The 21,839-nt window shown below is 37.2% G+C and overlaps 1 long non-coding RNA gene across 1 annotated transcript; it reads right to left on the bottom strand.

Annotated features, from left to right (window-relative positions):
- Positions 1 to 12,438: 12,438 nt before the first annotated feature.
- On the bottom strand, positions 12,439 to 20,749 carry LOC135314102 (uncharacterized). Its single transcript, XR_010373577.1, has 3 exons — positions 20,207 to 20,749; positions 15,086 to 15,148; positions 12,439 to 14,007 (listed from the first exon to the last, which is right to left on the bottom strand). It is a non-coding gene; the product is annotated as an uncharacterized LOC135314102 (long non-coding RNA).
- Between the last annotated feature and the right edge of the window lie 1,090 nt (positions 20,750 to 21,839).

Raw genomic sequence — 21,839 nt, 5'->3', positions numbered from 1 at the left:
ACTACAGACCAAACAGCCAAATGTCTTCACCAAAAGCTACCCTGATTTATTTATTTTTACAAGGTTTTGATTCATTTTGTTTGAGCCAAATGGCTGCTATTTCTGCCTTCACTCAGTTTGAATATGTTTTAATAGAGGATTAGTCTCCTCAGGCAGGTGCAAGGAAAGTGCTTGCAGGATACGACAGTGAAAAGAACCGGCCGGTAGGGAAAAAACCTCAACATGTTGTGGTATAATGAGCCCATTTAAACAGAAGTGAATGTTTGACATTTACATTTCCCTGTCTCTTGTACAAGGCCAGAACAATGTTCTGAAAATATAAAAGTGGTGGAAAATATTTTGCTTAAAATAAAATAGAAAAAAAATTCCTTTAATTTATTAAGCCTCCAGCCCTGACAGCTTGTCATGGGAAAAACTGGGTGCGTTCCATCCCTAGGGACAACTCTTTTCTCAGTTGTTCCACAGATCAGCTCTGGTGTCACTTCTGAGAAAAGACACCTGCTCCTTTCTCAGCCAGTGGTGACACAACTAGCAGTATTTAAAAACTAACAAAAAATTATAAGGAAGGAAAAAATGAAAGTAAAATTGATGAAAATTAGAGACAGGGGATAGGAGAATTACAAGAGAGGGAAAAAATTAATAAAGCCTATGTTATTTACTCTAACTTTCTAAAGCCATGACTAATGCATAATTTAAATATGTTTAATTAATTAATCCAGTAAATGGATACCTAGCGATTTCAAGGAGCTAGCAAATAAGCTAAAATAGATTACATTATCAGAATAGGCAGAGAGCATGCCCAATAATATCAGAGCTAATTTGTCTGTTAAATAACACATCATTGCTGCACTTCAAATTCCTCCTTAAAACCTCTTTGCTCTGTTGCACCTGTGAATAGTAAGGCTTACAGTTTGCAAAGAATACTGCTTATTATGTTGGCGACTTTTGTCTCATTGTCTTCTGTTTTGTATTATTTGTACTATCTTGCGCTTACATTTAGCACAGGCCTTTCCAGTCTGTTTAGGAGGAGTTTAGCACAATGGGCTTCTAGTAAGAATAAGGGCCTGCGGACAGCACGCTAATACTACTAAAAATTTAATAACAAGAATGGCATCCAGTAGTTCATAGTTTGGTTTAGTTCTTGAAAGTCCCAGTTGCAATTAAAGATACATTTTCTAGTTAGTTTTCTAAGAAAAGTAAAGCGTAAGAAAGACTTCTGATCTCTATGATAAATATGATCTGTAATATTTTTCCTTGTCCTAATATTTTAGGAAATGGATGAATACACAAAAGAGAGAGAACAGTAATGAAAACGAAAGAGTTGATATCTATATGAACAAAACTGTCTAGATGGAACAAAAGCTGGTCTGGGTGTCTGCCAAAACTCATATCCAACACGGATCCCTTTAGGCTCAGCTAAACTTGGTTTAGATGATGGAGAGAGACGCAGGGCAAAAAAGGAAGGAATACAGCCATAGCAATACAGTTTTGTGGCAGCAGAAGTGATGGAGGCACTTTTACAGGAACAGATTGTGTCGTGGTGAGTCTGTAGTGAACGAGAGTGAAAGTGAGGAAGTCTGCATAAGGATGCTTTTGACCTGCTTATGAACCAAAATACAGTAAATGAATAATAAAATGACAAAGGAAAGTTTTACATCAAAAACCAGTAGAGGGTAGGAAAACAGTGAAGACTTCACAAAGAAACCTGATCCTATCTGCCTCTCTCCCAGAAAGATTAAGAAAAATTCAGAAATTATTTTGATCCTCCTATAAAGTCTTAAACTTTCTTAATATAACCCAGAACCAATCTTGGCTTAAATTCAAAAGGCCAATGTGTATTTTTCAATTGCTGACATCTGAATACCTCATTAGTATGTTGAAATTGTCACTCAAATGGCTGTTTTATTTGCCTAAGTGCTGATTTAATAGACCGAATGCAAGATTTGGCAGTATTGTTAAGGCACCCATGTTTGAAAATTGAGTGCTGACATTGAATTATATGTGACTATATTTGTGCCGCTGTTCAGTGAAAACAGGTTTTCTATCTATCCATCATGGCAATTCTCACATCAAAAGCTGAGGTACTGTATACAATCAACCTATCAGATGCTACACAGCATGCAGGTTTTGTGTTTGATTTTGTTTACTTATTTTTAAACTCATTTTACAGGGAAGTTCCACACATTGTTTCAATTTTAACTGTTCCTCTATAATTACGACTTCATTTCTTGAGTATAATGGCTGGTGTGAGTCTGAAGGACAAAGGCCAGGGAACCGCCCTGTAGTTACCAGAAGTAGTGAGATCAGAAACTTAAAAGGTCTAGAAAGGATGAACAAAGGGAGGAATAGCTAAAGGTACCCTGAATGGCACCCTTGCTAATGACAACTGGATGATGACTAATGAGAAGCTGTTAGCTGCCTTCCTTTGAATTCACATTCTACATGTAGGAAACTATTTAAAAGGCAGATTTTTAGATGCAAATCTCTGTCTCAAACATTGAGCATGGAACTGACCAGTCTGGGATTTTCAGCTGGGCTGGGTCACTAAATATTGAAAGAAATGCTGCAAATTAAAAAAAAAACACACGCCACCACAGCAACAACAAACAACAAAACCTTCAATACCTCTTCTATTTTAAGAAACTAATCTGATATTACCAGATAAATTTGTTTGAAAATACAAATGAATTTGAATATGTAACATCCCTTTAAAATTAAAGGTAACTTATTTGGTTAATAACTGGTTTATCCTTTTAAGAGCTTTATAATAGTGTAGGACAGCTCTGTGGAACAGAAGGAGCCTCCTTCTCTGTAGCTTTTCTGTTATTATTAACTGCAAGCACACATAAAAGCTGCTACGTTTGCAAAACATCATTATTTAAACCTATCAATGCTAAAATTCCTTTTTAGTTAATCTGCCCTCACAGCTTGAAACACACTGGCAGTTCTTGAAGTACTGGTGTTTCGTCCAGACAAGCTCTGGCATAATTCCAACAATGATTCTGACCCTTAAAAGGCCTGGGACTTCAGTTAAGGCCAGTCAATCACACTGAACCGTGACGGATCTGTGGTGTGGGCAAATACCATGGAGAGGCTCTGATGCTGCCCTCACACTCATTTTAACTGACTCCTCTGAAAAGTCTTGAATCACATTTACAGGGCAGTATCACCATTTTTTAAAGAAAAATAATAAGATATGGTTTATCATTACATAAGGGTGCATGACATGAAAGTGCCTTCAAAAAGTGAGCGTATATTTGTCCACAGGAACCACAATCACAGTGGGATGCACAAACAGATATTTGAGTGTCCAAACATGTGCATGTAAAATCAGAAGGACTTGTTGAAAATAGACATGTTCTTCAATGAGACATTTTTATTTTTTAAATTGATAGTGCCTATTATGTGCAAACTCTTTTGCATTTTTACAGTTAGCAAATGTCAATAAATCCCTGGCATGTAAAAGGGCACTGCTGCTATGGCAGTTATTGGAATTCTATACTTTGTCAAATATATGTACCTCTTAATTCAATAATCTTTAAAAGCAATACTCATTGTGGTTTACAGTATGACACCTGACCTTTTGTTAATGTCAAATAGCATTTTAGTTTAGCATGGAAAATTATTATATTTCTATAAATATAATCATTATTCTTGGAAAAAATATATTAAAGAAATAAGATAGAAGGCTGATCAGCTAATCAATTATTTCACATGACAGTGATTTTATGTATTACTTTTGACGTTTCTGTGAGTACCCTAAACAGGCCTATGGTATGAAAGAAAACAAGCAACTGGAAGTCAAAATTCTGCCTGCAATACTGGTCTGTTAGCCCAGAGTAGATAAAAAACAAAATTTTGTTGTGCTGATTGGCTAGAAGAATGTAGCATTAAGTTGTTTTTCCAGCCAAGCTAGATAAAATCTCTGGCAATGGTTGTACAATATGTGGTTTGGAACTTTTCTTAAAGGTAGCTAAGTTAAGTACAATTTACAAAATACCTATTTAGTTGTGACAGATATCTCGAGTTCTGCCTTAAAAGCAAGCTAGCAGCAGGGGAGATAACGAATTCAGTTCCACATCATTAGGAGATACAGATTTTTTTTTGCTGCACTAAGCAAATATACTTGCCACTGAATGAAACATATCAGTTTAACTTGAATCTATTGCTTGACCAGTGTATTCAGGTTCATTATCTATCAATATATGCTTTTCTTTCCATGTTGACAGGATAAATCTCATTGATTCATGTGGGCATTTGTGTTAGAGGGGAGTCTGGGTTAAAAAATGACTCTGAAAATATGCATATATTTACTTATCTTTATATGTGTAAAAATAGGAAAAGATGCATGCCTACTGAGAAGCTGGATGGTACTGAACAATCTTGCATGGAGAAGTGTATTGTCCTTTCTGTTGGGATAGACCCAGGCAGAATTTTGCACTGTGGAAGAAAGGCAACGTACTTTCTTTTTGTTTGTGAAGTGCCTCCAATGGTGCTGCATGTGCTAGCAAATTATTCTTTAAATAGCAACCTTCTTCACCTTCCATACTTGGCATTGACATTGTTTTCTTTATGAGGTAAAGTGTAGAAAGATACAACCCAGTCTTAGCGTGGCTTAGCAAGAGTGTAGTACCAGATTTAGACTTTGTTTATGACATAGTTCTTCTATGAATATGCAAGCGAAAATAAAAAAACTCTCCAGCTTGCAAGAAAGAGTTCATTATGAAACCCCACAACAAACCTAATGAGAACTTCAACAATTCATGATTCAAACATTATATTAGAGGGCAAAAGAGTAGCAGAGATGAATCAGTTGCCTTACTAATGTACGAAATAATGGAGGCATCAGCTGCATTCATGAGTATGGAGAACATGACATTATTTTGGAATATTTATGTGGGCATTTTAGGTTCTCCTGCTTTCTGCATGTTATTTATAAGAAGAAAGATGAGTTTAAAACTGCGAGTCAGAATATAGCTATTTGAAAGGGCCTTTCACCTCCAGAAGTCCCTTTGCTAAAGATAATAGAAGACTCAACCATCTAGGCAATATTTTTTAAAAATGAACCACTGTCTAGAGAAGAAAGAACTTGCCAGAGACAGCATTTTACTACTGCTGTTACAGACTTTGCTAAATTTGGCCTGTACATTTTGCCCCTAGACATTCAGTAATTGAAATGACCAACAGAGGCTATGGCCACAGCTTCAAAAAAACCTGTGCTTCCTACTTGTAATTCATTGCTGGTTGCTTAGCTTCCCTTAAAAGTCAACTCCTCATTTACAGTTGATATAAGTCTTTCTGTAAAAGCTGGAGAAAAGGTAAGGTGACTTATGAACCTGCTTTTCAGGACACAGACAAGTGTCTTCTTCAAAATCTCACTGAATTGGTTGGTGCTGTTTTCCATCACGGGAAGTTACTACCCCAGAGCTCTAACAGAAGAAGGAGGTCATGTGAGTGCTTTTCAATCCATTTCACACAAAACGAGCTGGGTTAGCTCATATTCACCTTCAACAGTCCATTAAGCTTTTCCAGCTCATTTTGCCTGCAATGCAAAGGAATGTGTACACAAACTCCTCCACAAGCAGGGGTGGGAGGCTGGCAACTTCTGGCAGAGGAAGGCTACAGGCCACTGGGGGAAAAACCAAGGCAAGCTAAAATCTAGCCCGATGAGGCTACTTGAGATGATTTTGTAAAGACTGGCACTGAGTGGAAAATCTTTCACAAAAAAATCAACAGTTAACTGGCAACCATTTTAAACAAGAGTTGAACATGGTAAGTGTTAACTTTAAAAACAAAAAGTGGATATTTAATTAAAATCTTACTTGCACCTTAACATATAGATATGAAAGCAGGAAACATACCAGATTTACTGGCAGATACGTTTGGAAGTAAATGCTTTTGAAAAAAACTAGATATTCAATTGCAATAAATAAATTAATGCAAATAAATTACAAATGCCAGGATTCACTGGAAAATTCAACAAAACCTCTGACATTCTTTAGAAAAATGCATGGAAGTATCCGAGAACTATGGCTCTATCCAATGAACACTTTCAAAGATGGAAAGAAAAACACAGAGAGTGCTCTGGATAGATAAAGACAAAGAGCCCTGTACATCCTTGACCACAGCCTAACAAACCAAAGGTATTTGATGGTACAAGAGAGGCTTCAGGGTCTTTGGACAGGACCACATACAAGCATTAATTGCAAAATCAGGTTGAAAAACATCTGTTGTTTCATGAGAATCTGAAATGTACAGTTTTGTCCAATAGGCCACTAAAGCCTGTATTTAACCTTTAACAGATGAATCATTCCGTACCCTCACAGCTCAAGTAATTAAGTGCTTTACCCTTGGGATTTCAGGGCCTATAAGACCAATTATGAAAGCTCCTCAGGCCCAAATATAGTATTTGGTGTCACACATAGTTCTGCTTCCACACATAATAGCTAGCGTGTGCGGAACCAGGTCCTTAGCCAGACATAACAGCTAAGAACAATAAACCTAATGGCAGCATGTAAGGGGCACTAATTTTAAGCTATAGTAATATATACTGCACAAGGACCTTGCACATGTCATTTTCTCTTTTCAGTTGCAAATTTATCTCTTTTAATGTGAGAGAATGAAGAATGAAGAGAGATAAGGAAGGGAATATGACACTGGAAGCCTAACCGGTTTAGCTTAAAATGCAGCAGTGCCTACTGCTTTGTTGAAGGAATGTAACCTGCTGGTGACAGCAATCATGACTTGACAGAGGATCAATCACAAGAGTTACAAGTGCTTTGCCCTTTTTCTGATATGTGACAGTTTTGGAAAACACCATCCTAGATAATCCCTTGTGGAACAACTTTTTGGATTATCTCTAGTGACCCTAGTTTTCCTACACAAACATAAACGTGCTTCATATTATTAGCCCCAGTTAGGATAATAGCCTTGGTAACAATGAGATGCAGAATAACTAAGGAGCTTTACTGCACTTGGCAGTTACAAAAGGCACCTTGAACAAACAGAACAAAACAACAAAAAATGTTTAAAGCTACCCACAGCTGCACTGTGCAACTCCGGTGGAAAGAGTTTTACTGACTGTGAGGAGTTTGATTCACTCCTTGCCATGTCTTCTGTTTTTAGCCAGTACAACTTTAATGAAATAGCCAGTTTAGTTTCCTTCCAAATTTCACACCTACATTAGTTCAAAATTGGAATATCACAGCAGTGAGCCAGACCCCTTTATTTGGCCAGTGTTCATCCTGTAACTACATAAGTAGCTCCCGCATTAGCAAATTCTTCCATGCCCAATGACTAGAAGAAGATTTGAAAGATTAGGACACAAAGTTTTGAAAGGATTTGCCAAGTTTGACATTTACACCTGTGTAACTAGCAAAGGACAAAGTTTAGCCCTTAATATTACTTTATCCTAGCAGCATTTTATAATATCCTGGTCTGATTTTGCATCAACTCCTAACTCCTTAACAGTTTTAAATATGGTCGTGACTTACCGCTGGGGTCACTGAACAATGTTAGCTAAACATCCAGAGTGTGATATTTGATTACAGTTAAGCTTTTCCAAAAGCCAAGAGGAATCCATGAGGAAAATACTAGAGATGGAATTTTTAAAGAGTTTATATGACTACAAATTCATATAGGTTATTAACATATATGTTAAGGATATTGATTCCAAAGAAGAAATGCACCCACAAAGAGAGACCCAAGATAAAGGCTAATGTGTAAATTGCTTTAAAAACTGTAGTTACTGTAATTACATGGAGCATTTTACAAGCAACTAGGGACTGCTTTGGATAGATGACTGAAATTTAATCAGTATCTGGCACAGATTGACTTTCTTTCACACCTCACATTTCTGGAGTACTATTCTAGGGAAACCTGCTAGAATTGTGAGCCTTTATTATCACATTTGATCTCTCTACACAGTTTCCAAAAGAGTGAATTTCCCAGATCTCATAGAAGATATGCGTCTGGGTCCTTTTCCTCAGGAGCATATGTCTTTCTCTTTATTTTTGGGCAAAATTCATTCAGCTATCCAGGGCTCAGGTTTGTAATCACATGGAACATTATGTATGAAATGCAGAAAATGTTGGTTTGTTAGTGCCGCCACCTGAGACTACAAGATAAAGGAAGCATGCACAGCCCTTTGTACTCAGAGGACATAAACACTTGTGTTAAAGCTTTTATAAAATACAACTTCTTTCTTCTACATGCTTTATTTTGTTATTTGTATTAGCTGTCAAGAAACTGTCAGTTAAGAAAAGGGAGACCCAAATTATCTATGCCTTTTAAAGCAAGAAGGAAATAGAAAATAATTAGACATGGTAAATGTGAAAATTGATCTATCTGAAGAGTGTGCAGTTTACAAGCAAGAAATCAATCAGTTTACACCAAACAGATTAAAATCATGTATCATTATTTTTAATAGTTCAAGATGTAAAGGTCTGAAAGTCTAAATAGAATTCCTCATGATTACTTTTATTAAAAACCTAAGTATTGGAAGATATACAATGGCTGTCTAGATTGATTACTATATTATCTGCTTTGTAGAAAACTAATATCCTTGACTTGCTGCTTCTTGCTAAAATCCTCATTACTATGCCTAATATATTCTGTCCCTGGAGTAAATTAAAGCATTTCCCTCTTTTGTACTGTAGTTTCCTTAAAGTTGGATTCTTAGAAATACTGGGACTACACTGACATCTCAGTTGTGGAGATCAATTTATAGCTGTTAAAGATCATGAAGAATTGCCCATTAAAACAGTTACTATTTGACAAATAACAACATTTGTGTTTAGCCTGGATATTTATCAAGCAGACAGAGTACTTATTCCTGATGCCTGAATGAAGGTCTGCATGAACAAACTTATTAATCAGTTAGTGCCTGGTTTTAAACCACCTGTCTTATTTAAAACACAAACAAAACCCAACCTGCACTTTTACATATATTAATATTGCACTCCTGATTTGATAGCACTGGGAGGTGCCTACATCAAGGTGTCATAGCCATGGGCCATACCACCAACAAACAGTAAAAGCTCTGATATAAAAACCAAACAATTTTCTTTTTCTTGAGAAATGTTTTCATATTGTTTTAATCTAAGACTAGGGATCTGGTGGATTATACATATGCGTATTTCTTTTAGGCAAACAAAAACTCAAGCAGATCATGACTGCATTTCCTCACATATAGCAATTGTACTATGTTACTGAAGTCAATGGGAACGTTGCTACTGACCTCATTAGCTTTTCAAAGGTTGGAGACTGATTCACAGAACACTTCAATATTTAAAAGGTTCTAATCTAAAAATGATCTTTGAACTATTTTTAATTATTTTGTTTTAAGCAAAATATTTTGACAAAATGAGAACGTTACATTTTAATTTTGTATTGTATAAGATTGTGGTATCAAAAACATGTAAACACAAATAATTTCTATATAAAAGTTTGTTCTGAAAACACCAATGTGTTAGCAGTTTCCCTCCTGGTTTTGTTTCCAAAAAAAACATCGGTTAAATTGACACCATTTTGTGGAATTTATCGGCACTGCCGGAACTGCATTCTATGAAAGAAGATGGTTTCATCAAAGCCTTTCCAAGCAGCTTAGTTATTGAATCCACAGGGAAAAAACCCAAGCTTTATGTAGGTCCCAGTTACAAAGAGTCTACTGTTTGCTAGTAAGGGATCAGCATAACTCAAATAAAGAGGTATGGATAAGACAAAAGTTTCTAAGGGAAGCTTTGTGGTTCATCATCCTACTTAATTTCTCTGAGGGTTATGTAAGAGTTGTTAAATGTTGTGGATTTCTGTTCAAATTAAACACAGCATACAACTGTTTAATTTCCATATACTATTCAAACCACTACAGGTATAGCATGTATTTTAACAGCAAATTATGAGTTTGGCCCCTATATTTTATTGTATGTATTCTGCATGCAGAATCAGCTCTAGTTCTTATGGATAGGTTCAAAATTCAGGGAACTTATTTCAGAAAGGAATAAATAATAGGAACATCATTTTCTTCCATTAATAATTATATTCTGTGTTTATAAAGCATTTATTTTTCAAAGCTATATACAAATATTAACCAAACAATCATCACAACATCCTTGTGTGCCAGGTTTTACACATAAAGAAATCACGAAAAAAAAAAAGATATATAAAATACAGTGCCTGGCACTTTAGTCCTATAACTGGGGTTTCGAGCTGCTAAAGTAATGCAAATAACAATAATGGTATGGGAGAAACCTTTCAAGTTTGAGTGTCTAACTGGCTTGATTTTCATAGGTTTAGACTTCTGAGCGCTCACAACTCCCTTTGAAGTCGATTGAAAATGTGAGTGTCAGCACACATTAAAATCAGACCACTAATTTAGATGCTTAAACATTAAATTTAAATTCATAACTTTAAGTTTGGAAAAATTCACCTAGGTGACTTTTCCAAAGGTACCTTACAAACCACTGTTGGAACTAGGAGATTCTTGATTTCCAACACCTTGTCTTTGCAGAGATTACAGCTCAGACACTACGGGCTAAACAAATCTCTTGCACTATGATAGATCGACACAGATAACGTGAGTTGGTGTGGGCAGGAACCATTGCATGCTATTAGTGTCTAAAGATTTGTATGAGATACTGCAAGAAGAAGAGAGACGTCCCTTCCTCCCAGAGCAGCCTAACTGCAAAAATAGCTGATACTACATTGCTTCAGGGAGAGGATGCTGAAGAAGTCTGCTCATTTTACATGAACTCCTCACCCACTTGCACGTTACCTCCTACCACGTTACAGAGAAAGCCCTCACAAAACTGACTGGAATAGTGGTGTTATCATCTACAAAACCCCTATGGTTTACCTTTCTTTACACTTCTTAGAAGTTATGCACCAGATTGTCCTGTCCGGTGTCCTGAGGTCACATCCTCAGCTTCAGTGGAGCATGAGGAGTTCTTCTTTCTATATACATAGGACCCAATTCTGGTTGCTACTGTGCAACTGAGAGAGTACTGTGTTACTGAGAGAAGAGAGACTATGAGGAGCATCTTCCTCAATAGCTGACAGTCACAGGAGATGGCCACAGTACAGAAAGGGTGTTCCTTGATCTGTATGACCTCCTAGCTTTGATGAGGTGGCCAAAGTTCCCTTTTATATTATGTCTGCAGCAAGACCCAAGAGGTGATGACTTGGACACACTATGACTCCCTAAAATTGAAATAAGGGTTAGAGCTGGTGAATTCTGAGTAGTGCCAACTCTCTATGTAGGTATGTCTCAGGTTATGTCTAACTTCATAAGTACTGCCACTCAACAGAAGTGTTTGTAGTGTGAATCATCAAACACTGAGAACCCAACATACGTGTAACGCGTATTTCATGGCATTTTAATTTGGGTTACGTCTAGCTTGGTTGTGTGGTCTAAATGCCCGTGACTGGTCAAATCCCTTCAGGTCACTCCTGAAACACGTCCATTAGCTTAGTGATATCCAGAAGAAATAAGCCTATTTTTGGATGTGGGCCAAAAATCTGCACTTTGGGAGGATGAGGAAATTTGCTTTACAAGCGCACTCCAAATTCATGTGCACGCTCACGGAGGTACACCATCCAGGCGCTCCTGTGTTGGTTCTGTAGCTTGGCACTTCCAAGGTCAGCATACATCAGGAGTTTGTTTCCAGTGTAACTCAGTAAGGTGGGCACTAGTCAAAAAGCTCTGGCCTATAAACCTGTGAAACAGCGGAGAGGTAGAAGCTGAGAGTTACAGTAATCTAAGCCTGGTTATTACAAAAAGTTGTTTGATCCTTTTAATGATCAGGAAGAGACACAACAATCTCACTTGCTAAAGCTCCATTGGAAAGTCCTGCTCATACCCAACTGACCTTGAAAGAATAAAATAATGGACTAATGTTATAGCTGTACTAAACCGGCATAAAATCCAAACAATATTGTAAATAAGGAAAGTTTACCATGGTTCAGTGTATTTTCTTTCCACTACATTTTGGGACAGAATGAGGCATATGAACATCAGAAAAGAGTCAGCTTAAATTGTGATGCTTGCAGCTTTAATTATGAGCAACCCGAAGTCTCTATGTTTACAGAAGAGAGATTACCTACATGTTATTTGAAAACCATTGGGTGTAAGTTTATAGTGGTAACAAGCAAGTCTAATTTTCTTTCATACTTAGGATTTAATAGGTACAGAATGCTGCCCAAGGGAAAAAAAGTGAACAAGTAGTAACTTGATATTTATTCTACGCAGACGCGAAGAAAGCTTAAAGAAATACACAATGTCTGAAACATTGACATGTATAACTATTTTAATTGTAATGTCGCTTTTCTTACAGACTTTTCTGCTATGGTACAGGCTGAAATAGCTGCAGCACTTTCCAGCCAAAAAATCCCCACCCAAAACTAACCCCCAAGCCCACCCGAACCCCATAAATAATCTCTTTTGAAAAGTTTACAGTGGAATCATGAAAACTGCACCAAGTTTGTACAGTCTGAAGTTGAGTATATGGTATGATCATCTTGTATTAATGATGCTGTCTTTCCTAGGACAGATTATTTTGTAAATATGGACTCCTAAATAAGGACTTCTGATATTTCCCATCTATCCTGGAGAATATTACTGAAAATCCTCAGATGTTTTCATGTGCAGAGGTCCACAGCCCTGCCATTTTGACTGCAATAAGTGACCAGGAATACGGTGTATGGAACAGGGCAGTGGTGAAAAGCCTAACATCTCCTTAGACCTCCTGGTAAATCCATGTCTGCGGAAACAGAAATGGTCCTGCAGTATAAGCACTGTTACTGTTTTTCCTGTATGGCAGATGGAAGTGGAGGCATAGTCAATGCAGGTGGTTTGCCCAAGAACATGTGGAAAGTTGGTGGCAGAACCAATATGTGGAGTGCAGGTTTATCCTTGCTTTTAGTTCACGCTCATTTGCATCTGGATCTCCTCTTAATGCTAGACCTTGAGAGCCTGACTTATCACCGGTTGTTTAATATGCTTAAGATAAAACTTGTATAAAAAATATATGCCATTATTTTAAATTAGCTTATTTTTACAGTCGATAATTTTCATTTCATCGATATTTATATACATAGCAAATGTATTTGGTGCCTCAGTTCCTTTTTTAACACAAGAATTGCCATTTGTATTGCATTTTAAGCAAGAGAAATTATAAAAATACTCAGTTGTGTACCTATCAACACCACAGTATTTCTTCTTATTACAGAGACAAACAAGGAGTGCACTGGAAAAAAAATTGTGAATCTCATTTCTGATCCTAATGAAGCAAGTAACCCATTATACCAAGGTTAATTTGTTGACTCATGATTTCCACTTATCCAATGATATACTGAATCATACGAACAAACCTCTACATCTAATCAGGTTTTTTTATTGAATCCTGACCTTTTATACACCTTCTTCTTGATTATGAATGACAGTGACCTTTATCTAATTTAAAACACACATACTGATGCAAAAATATGCAAAGTACGCATGTAAATTCTGAATTAAGATGAAGATGTGCATAATCTTCCGGGGAGAAATTGCTGTAGAGAGAGATGTTTATATTAGGGCCAATTGAGGGTATGTGGGTAGAAAAAATGAATTAGCCAGAACTCAGATGGATTTGAAGGAACAGCTGTGGAGATACCAAAGTCTGTTTAGATTTTCACAGCTTCTATTTAGAATCCTGAAATGTCAATATAAATATCAATTTTTATTATGCTAGTCAGCATTTTGCGGCATTCATGAAATGATCAAAATGCAATAAAGTCAGGCAAAATACCTATTCACCTAAGATTTGGCAAACTCTACCTCAGTATTCCATTCCTGTTTCACTCAAAATACATAATATTCATTTTCTACAACACAAAAGCTGGGTCAAATTCACAACATTATAAAAGCTGGCTGGTTCACTTCGCCATTTATCTCATTAAAGAGGAATGGTAGGAGCATCATCTGGAGATGGTCTTTTTAGTTCAGGATATAATTAGAATCTGCTGTAAATGCTGAAAAATAAATAAACAAATATAAAAGGAGTGAATCCTGGGGAAAAAGAACTCCCTAACTTTTCTTATGCTTTTTTCTGTTCATCACTAATAGGTCTGCACAGAAATTACTAAAGATGAACCCAGCAATGGGCACAGTCTGAACCGCTGTGTAATCCTATAATCCACTGTCTCTTTTCACAAGTCATTCCTTCCTCTGAATTGTTGTGAACATAAAATGTAGATCAGTGGCTCTGCTTTAGCTCTCTCTTAAAAAAATATATGTAAAAAAAAAATGTATATATAAAGAAAATTTGCAAATCGCAGTGTAAAGACTGTCAAAGAGAAAATCTAACGCACGCATTCCTCTGAGAGACTCCAACCAAACAGTACCTGGCATTAGCATGTACTTTCATGATTAACAACAGGGGGTTGTCAGACTGCCATTTCTGAAATAAACAGATTTATCCTGACAGATAATCAGCAGTTTGCACTACCTAATACATGTTATCATCCGCCGCTGACATCATTACATTAAAAGCACACTTAGTATAATCTTTTGTAGGAAATTAAACAGGTTTTATGATACACTTTTGGTGGATTTTTTGGGGGGATAGAGGGAAGCCCAAGGGAGAGCCCGGAACGTTAGAGGAAAGATACATGCCAAACGAGGCAGGGAAGATCCCCAGAAATGCCATGCTGTATTTAGTTTTTCACATTCTACTAATGTAATTTCTAAATAAATTAAACCCAAATGTTCTGGCTGTAAACTGTGTCTTGTACTTTGAAGCAGACTTTTATAATGTCCTTGGCTGCCCCTCATATTGCCTCAATACTCTTCTGTGTCTGTCTGTCTGTCCTGCCTGCTCCACATAAAAAATAACCACATAACACACATTTGTGAAACGCTTCTGATCTTGCCATTTATAGACATATTTTTGAGGCTGGCTGCTGGACTTTGGAAGACCAATGATATTGAGCGTTGCCTGCGTAATTTTCTGGCAAGCTCAACATTTATCTTCTTTAACATTCAGGCATCCCTCTGCGGACCATCCCTCCCTCCCCTGGAAAAGGAGACACGAGGTTACACATAACTCACTGGTCAGGAAGTGCAGAAGCTACTGAAACTATGGAGAAGGTTGGTGCAGGCCAGTTCTGTGACCTGCAGGAAATGTGGAACAAGGTCACTTACACATGGGGTGCCTGTGGATCCCCCTTCCGAGCTGCCTGCTCACTCAGCTGTCTGCTTCTGCAGTGACCAAGTTTGGACCCAACATCGACAATGAAGTTTTAGTAAGAAAAACTTAAGATACCTCCCCTGTATCCTCCAAGTAAATCATTCTTGTCTCAGCTGTAAAGGTGATGGGAATTAAATACCCTTGGTTTTGTTGAAGCAAATTCTGAAAATTCTTCCCTTTTTAAATTTTAGATTGTCAATTAACATTTTACTATTACCATTCCATGAACTTACCCAACACAGCTAGCACAAAAGCTAAGGAACAGAAATTGCATGGGGGGCTGTTACTTGACTTTAACAAGTATTTCATCCTCTTCCTCAGAGTGCAATTTCTAAGTCACAGGCTATTCTGTAGGGGCAAGTCAGATAGCAAAGTCCTGGCTCCAGTGGACTCTTGTGACTAGCTTTGTTTCTCCAGAGATAGAACCTGCATCCCTCTTTCAGTCCTTTGTCTCACATGGGATGCATTTTGCCTCTTCTGCCTTCCTCCTTCATAACTTGGTAGGAAGGAAAGTAAGAAATAGTGGCTAGTTGCTGAGGGATTAATTTTTATCCATTCCCACTCATGCATTATCACGTAACGTTCCTCCTAAGGTGAACTCACCCCCCAACCCAACTGGCAGAATTAAAGCAGTGAGAAGGATGAAGTCCCTTACACGACAAATGTAACCTTTAAATAAGTAAGTAGCAGCATCACACAGACTTTAAATACATCTTAATTCCTATGTACTCTTTTTCTCTTATAAAACCTAACCTTTGAGAAATACATATGTATTGGTCAAGCACCTCTTGCCCTCCCTTTTCCCTTTATTCTTCTCCCTAACATTTCAGTTGCCATTGTTAAAACTAACAGAATTTTGCCACAGATCCTTTGCCTCAGGTACACTGGACAAAACCTCAGCATCTGAAACTCTGATGTGGAATGGAGAAATAAATGCTAATCTAACCAAGTGATTTTGGAGGTTATTTTATTTTTATTTCTAAAAGTGTTGAATTTCTACTGACCCACATCCTGCATATTTCTTGTACTTAGAGATGTTTGAGGTTGTGTAGATTTTCGTTTGCATTAGATATTTTGTGTCCAAAGGTCAAATGAGCATTGCTTTTGAGTCAGATGCCTACTGGCTGCATTCCTAATAGTTAGTCTTTTCACACTGAGAGAAATAAAAAAGTGGGAGACAGTTCAAGCTATCCCAAATAAACAGACAGAAGTAAAGCAACAATTACTTTTCCTGTGTGGACTGACTGCTCTTGCTCATTTCTCCTCAAGAGATAACACTCTCTGACATAACGTCAGATAACCATGTTCAATGTTTCACAGACTTGCCATTTAAAGATTCATTTCCACTCCACTTATTTTCTTTTTATCTCCCCCCCTTTTGGTGTATTTCATCTGTGAAAATTTTCATGTCGACTCCCCAGAACAAGTATTGGGGAGAGAGGGAAGAAAAATGGTCTAACTTGACTTAAAACACCTCTAGAAATTATAAAGGGAGTGTGATAGGACAGAAAAATGAAACATTCTCATGAGAATAGTTTGCCTAAAATTCTCAACTGTTTCTAAAGCTTCAGTGCAGTTCTTGGGGAAGATGGATATATAAAGCCTCAGGTTAATTTCAGTCATTACCAAACATTTTGCAACTGCTGAAGAATTCCAAACATATAAAAGGATGTCAATCTAAAGCTTTAGACCAAAATAAATAAATAAATAAATAAGGAAGGAGCAACTTCAAAGGCTGTCAGTGGGCAAGTTACGGATCTGATTCAGCTTTTAACCCCTAGAGGTATAAGCACGCTTCATCTGCAAAAGAGATGCAAGGTCTGTGTTCTGCAATGTTACGTTTTAATAATCTACTCTACAGTACAAGGCAATGATAAAAAAAAAAGGGAATATGATATAATTGTATATGCAATTTGATGAGAAGCTGTGGGGAATGTATTCTTTCTTTGTAATTTTAGAAAATACTAATGACAAATCATTGACCGAGGTCTTTGTTGACAATTAGATTTCCCATTTATAGCTGTACATAATTTCTCAAAGGCTCTACAACTTACTTTTTAGGATTCCCAAATTTTCTTCCTTCTGTAGAATGTTTTTTAAGGTATAGTTTAGCAAATGTACCTGCTTAGAGCTGAAAACAACTAAGGCTTTTAAGAAGTTGGATGGAACTTATTAACAATCTCTATAGCATCCTTTTAAGATGATAATTTATCTTTTTAAGTGTCTTCTGTAAAACCAGCATAAAAGAGCTTGATGGGAGTAAGAGCCCTGCGTTATATACAGCTACAAGCTTTACTGCATCCTATAGATTCTGCTGCGAGGCATGCTACAGCAGAGTATCAGGTAACTTATCTTGAAGAGATGTTTGACTGAGTTACTATAGCAATGACAAGTTTGCAGAGGCAGAGGAAGAAACCATACCAATAGGGAAAAGGGACTGGCCATAGAAGGACACTGACAATCTTGTTTAGAAAACTGTGTAGTAAAAACTAGCCTGAAATCAAACACAAAGGTGAGAGTTTACTGACAATGCATTCAGAGGCCTCAATAATGTAAACACCTGATTTCTTCTAATTTATTTCAGTGTATCAAGGAATTAAACTGACTTATGCCAGGTAAACCTGGTGAACTTACAAAGAGAATTGAGTACATGATTTGGAAGTAACTGTATTAAATGCTGCTGCCTACTCACTAAGGAACACTTTTGCCCCTGTAAGATACTGGTCATTGGGTGGAAAGGAAGCAGGAAATAACTGTCTGCTGCAACAATATTTTAATCCACTTACAAAAAATCTTCCTCAGAAAGGCCTTTTTCTCCCTTTTTCATATCTCCAGTGGTGAGTCATCTAATCTCATGTCTGTATATTGCTGAACTCCACAGGGATCACCTTTACTTCCCAACTTTATCCTGGCCAGAAATTCAGTCACACAAAAGATCCTTAATGTCTTTCCTTAAGTTCATCTCTCTTCTCTAAAATCCATTCTGCTCCTCTTTTGCAGAATGAAAGAAGTCTTTTTTAGAAATGCCCTTTTTCCTTTTTTTTCCTTTTTTTCCTTTTCTTTCTTCTAGGGGGAGGCAGGATGCCTGTATCAAATCTCTCTTTTCTATAAATCGAAATTGCTTTGTGTGGAGCAAGTTGCTGGGAAGAATATATTTCTTTTTCTCTGCCTAAAAAGGATTCTAAAATCTTACTTTTAAACTCACATATCAGAAATACACACTTGTTCTCCCTAAGTAACATCAATTTACTCAAAAAACTCAGCACTTGAAAGAGTTAATAAAAATTCTAATTACAGGATAAGAAAGAAAGGTCAGACTCCACTTACATCATTGTGAAGGGCTTTTATTACACACTGCTATAAAACATATTTCTTTTTTCAGTTGCCATCCTCACAGGGTAACCTGCATACCAATAGGATCTCCAAAATGCCATGAAGCAAAGATATTTATCTGCTAAATTCTATGTACAGTAACCTAACAAATGCCAGAGAAAGAAAGATTGCTCTCTGCACAGTAATACTTGTGTAGATGTCTTCTTTATGCTAACAATGACAAAGCTCTCTAGGTTTGTACTGTACTCCAACATCAGAATGCATTTTTTTCAAAAAGCAGACTGTATATCAAAGAGAAAAGATGCGCATTTCAGGCACTGAAATACTTAATATAGTGAGGAAGTACTCTTTCCTGAAACACACTAACTAAAAATATCCCATCCAGAAGAGTAAAATGGTAAATGCATGCCTGTAGTGTTCTTGAAGAAATTAGGGTATGTTTGGGAATATCTATACCTCTCTCTGTCTGGTCAACTAAATTTTTGGTTTAAACTCTGTCCAGAGCTTCACAGAACTGTTATTTGATTAACCTGGGTGTCTTAGATAGTAAGTTTATAAAAAGGCAGGGTGGCTCCAGATCTAATAATTGTCATTTCTTAACTCCAGCTGTGCAAGACAACAAACCAGAACTTTATGGTGGGACAAGCGTAAGCCAGAATAATTCTAGTTTTTTCAATGCATTTCTCTTCAAATCCGTTATTTGCATTTTAACGCATCCGAAGTTGTTTTTATAGTTATTGTAATTATTTGCATCCCTGAATTCTGACAACAAATTCAAAGAAATATAAATAAATAAATGCAGGATTTACTGTCTGCTTTCATAAAACCAGTGTGTGCTGTCAGCTGCATTGGTTCAGTATTTTCTGTGATGTGTGCTCAAAGTTAGAATGTAACTAATGAAGTAGTGCCTGACTTGCCTTTTCTTAAGGAGTTCTTTAAGAATTATATCCAAGTAGTTGTTTCTGAGTTGTACTTCGCGAAGCAAGAGCTGCCTGTCCAACCTTTCTAAACAATAGATATTAACAGAGAACTGTGAGGGCTCCATTTCACCACTTCTGCTGGCAATTCTATTAACGATATGTTTATCTTGTGGTCTAAATTTATGACAGGCCCATTTGCAGTGGGGCCTGGAGTTTCCTTGTTTACAGCACTGCAAAGTAAAAGGTGACCTTTTTTTATTTTTGTTTAAAACCTTTCAATAGTTTGTTCTGCTCCAAAGATAGCACCTTAATAAGGTTTCAGGGCAGAAAGCTTTCTTGATACTGTTTTCCTTTGGGGGGTACAGAGCACTGCATTAACTTACATAGACATTAGAAATATTTTTAAAAGAAAATACAAACTTGACTGAAGAGTACGTTTGTAGATTAGAAAGCTTCTGTGCTAAGATCCTACCTGCCATTATGAAAAGGAAAAGAAAACGGGGGGGGAGGGGGGGGGGAGGGGGGCGGGGGATACATAGCTGGCTAAATAAACAGTAAAACAGCCATTTAAACAGTTGCACCTATACACGCAAGTAACAAAAGCATCAGGCACCTGGCACAATTCTATTAGGACCTAATTCTGACAACAATATGCATCATTATAGTGGGATCTGATAATGAGCAAACACTGGAGGCATTACATGTCTTTAGAAGAATCAGACTTCCTACCTTAGTAAGACTGATAGAAGGTAAGTCCCCTTTTAAAGAAAGTTGTAAGTAAAACCAGGCAGCAGTTGCAGTAAATTGAGTCCTTTCAGTCACTGTATACATGCAGCAGTTCTGCAATAAGGGAAAAATATAATGGGAGGAGCAGCTGTGAACGAGTGACCTCCTGAAGCTGAGTTCTCTTTGTGAATCAAGCACTGGGAGCCAGAGCCTCTGATTTGCATGGATTATCTCCACTTGAACAGATACATATAAATTAACTGGCACAGGGGCACCGGGATAAAAAAAAAAAAGAAACAGAAGAAGAAGAAAAAAAAAGGAAGAGTAAGTGAGTGAGTGAAGGAGAGAGGGGAGCGGAGGAGAGCGAGGAAGGAGAGAGGAGATCGGGGCGCTTGGCTGGGTACGCTGGTTGAGGCAAAGCTGTGTCTCAGAAGAGCTACAGCTCCCTCTTCATGTCGCAGTTGTAAGATGAGGAAAGCTGTCATTATGGTCGAGTTTAAAGCAGCCCCCCCCCTCCCCCCACCTCCTGATGGTCCATTTGATCAGATTTCCATAAACACTTAATAACTCAGTCTGTCATGCAGCTAGGGTTTTATATTGCAAGCCTCAAATTATTACAAATCTGGTAAACCCCGCTAAATAATTTTAAATACGGAAGTATTTTGAACAGAGTAACTTGTACAAATGGAGATGGGATATTTTCAAGTGTGCCTTGATGGATTTATTATTTGCGAGTGTGCAGGTGTCTTTAAAATAGTTAAGGCAGCACTGAAAGCACTCCTGTGCAGGAGGATCACTAACAGGATGATGGTGTGTGCTCCAGCCAGTCTTTTTAACATTATCTAAAAATCTATCAAGACAAAAGAGATACAAAAAATTTGCATTCAACCACTTCAGAATTTCTCCCTTATTACCATAAATACCACAAACATTACCTGTTGCACATTCCTGATTTGATTTAAATGCAGTACTTAAGCTGATTAGAGAAATACGAGAATATGTTCAACCCTCTTGAACCTGAATACGATCCAAGAGGAACCTGAACTAAACTTTGTTTCTTTTGTTTACAGTACTTCAGATAAGTTATTTTTCACCATGGTATAGAATTTTGTGAACCTCTACACATATTTATTCTGCTCAGAAATTAGACCAAAAGTCGTGGAAAGCTAGCGGAATGGCTTGGCACGTGTCCTTTGGTCACCGGCTGAAAATAGGAATGGGTGCAATTAACATTCCTTGGGAATTATTATTTGGTGAGATTTGGTGGGACAAAATGTCCAATATTAACAGTTAAAACAGTTGAATTTTGTCTTGTAAGAAGCATGTCTTACTGTAAAATATTGCTTGTTCAGAGATGAACAGAATGAAATTGACTGCAAAGACAAACAGGGCAAAATTCTGTCTCCAGCTCATCTGCAGAAAAAGCAGAGTCCACCATGAGTCTGTTGTGTTCCCGTTCCCAATCCATATTTCTGGGGTAAAGCCCTAAGAGTCCTTTTTGTGGGATCCCAACATTTCCGTGTAACACAGGTTCCAGAATGATGCCTCTATCTGAACAGAATATATGGTAAGTACTATACTTAATCTAGTCATGAGAAATTGCTTCTTGGAAATAATCACATTTACAGTAAAATTT

This window comes from Phalacrocorax carbo, chromosome 6 (genome assembly GCF_963921805.1).
Source record: "Phalacrocorax carbo chromosome 6, bPhaCar2.1, whole genome shotgun sequence".
Lineage (NCBI taxonomy): Eukaryota > Metazoa > Chordata > Aves > Suliformes > Phalacrocoracidae > Phalacrocorax > Phalacrocorax carbo.
Note: the sequence above shows the minus strand (reverse complement) of the source record. Positions and strands in the feature narration are given on the sequence as shown.